At 40.3% G+C, this 1,662-nt stretch overlaps 1 non-coding gene across 1 annotated transcript; it reads left to right on the forward strand.

Moving 5' to 3' along the window:
• The first annotated feature begins 579 nt into the window (after nucleotides 1–579).
• Nucleotides 580–687, forward strand: LOC112719343 (small nucleolar RNA R71). Its single transcript, XR_003161648.1, has one exon. It is a non-coding gene; the product is annotated as a small nucleolar RNA R71 (small nucleolar RNA).
• Nucleotides 688–1,662: the final 975 nt, after the last annotated feature.

Here is a 1,662-nt window from a genome sequence, read left to right on the forward strand (position 1 = left end):
TAAGCCAGAGAGGCTCTGCTCAGAATTCTCTATCTGTTGCTGAGAAGATGATGGAAAAGGCTTGCTATTGCCAAACCTATTTCTTCTACCATTATTATTATTGAAGCCTTGTTGAGGCATCTATTGATCCTTCCATGAGAAATTTGGATGATTTCTCCATGAAGGATTATAGGTGTTTTCATAGAATTCTCCCATGTAATTCACCTCTTCCATTGTAGGATTCTCAGAGTCATAAGTTTCTCCTTCAGAGGAGGCTTCTTTAGTACTGCCGGATGCAGCTTGCAATCCAGTCAAGTTCTGAGAAATCATATTGACTTGCTGAGTCAATATTTTGTTCTGAGCCAATATGACATTCAGAGTATCAATCTCAAAAACTTCCTTCTTCTGAGTAATCCCATTACTCACAGGATTTCTTTCAGAAGTGTACATGAACTGATTATTTGCAACCACCTCAATAACTTCCTGAGCTTTAGCAAGGGCTCTCTTCAGATGAAGAGATCCACCAGAAGAGTGGTCTAATGACATTTTGGATAATTCAGACAGACCATCATAGAATATATCCAAGATGCTCCATTCTGAAAGCATGTCAGAAGGACACCTTCTGATCAATTGCTTGTATCTTTCCCAAGCTTCATAGAGGGATTCACCTTCTTTCTGTCTGAAGGTTTAGACGTCCACTCTAAGCTTGCTTAGCTTTTGAGGTGGAAAGAACTTGGCCAAGGAAGTAGTGACCAACTTATCCCTAGAGTTCAGGCTTTCTCTAGGTTGTGAGTCTAACCATATTCTAGTTCTGTCTCTTACAGCAAAGGGGAAAAGCATAAGTCTGTAGACCTCGGGATCGACTCCATTAGTCTTAACAGTATCACAGATCTGCAAGAATTTAGCTAAGAACTGATGAGGATCTTCCAATGGAAGTCTATGAAATTTACAATTCTGCTGCATTAGAGAAACTAATTGACGCCTAAGCTCAAAGTTGTTTGCTCCAATGGCAGAAATTGAGATGCTTCTTCCATAGAAGTTGGAAGTTGATGCAGTATAGTCACCAAGCATCTTCCTCACATCTCTAGCATTGTTGTTGGGTTCGGTTGCCATGTCTGCTTCTTTTTTGAGATTTTTTGTAAGGTCCTCTCTTGAGAGCGGATAATTTATACGCTTTTTGGCATTGTTTTTAGGTAGGTTTTAGTAAGTTCAAGCTACTTTTAGGGATTTTTTCATTAGTTTTTATGTTAAATTCACATTTCTGGACTTTACTATGAGTTTGTGTGTTTTTCTGTAATTTCAGGTAAATTCTGGCTGAAATTGAGGGACTTGAGCAAAACTCTGAAAAAGGCTGACAAAAGGACTGCTGATGTTGTTGGAATCTGACCTCCCTGCACTCGAAATGGATTTTTTGGAGCTACAGAACTCCAATTGGCGCGCTCTCAACGGCGTTGGAAAGTAGACATCCCGAGCTTTCCAGAAATATATAATAGTCCATACTTTATTCGGAAATTGACGACGTAACTTGGCGTTGAACGCCAAGTACATGCTACTGTCTAGAGTTAAACGCCAGAAACACGTCATCATCCGGAGTTGAACGCCCAAAACACGTTATAACTTGGCGTTCAACTCCAATAAACGCCTCAGCTCGTGGATAGATCAAGCTCAGCCCAAACATACACC

This window comes from Arachis hypogaea, chromosome 10 (genome assembly GCF_003086295.3).
Source record: "Arachis hypogaea cultivar Tifrunner chromosome 10, arahy.Tifrunner.gnm2.J5K5, whole genome shotgun sequence".
In the NCBI taxonomy this organism is placed as follows: domain Eukaryota; kingdom Viridiplantae; phylum Streptophyta; class Magnoliopsida; order Fabales; family Fabaceae; genus Arachis; species Arachis hypogaea.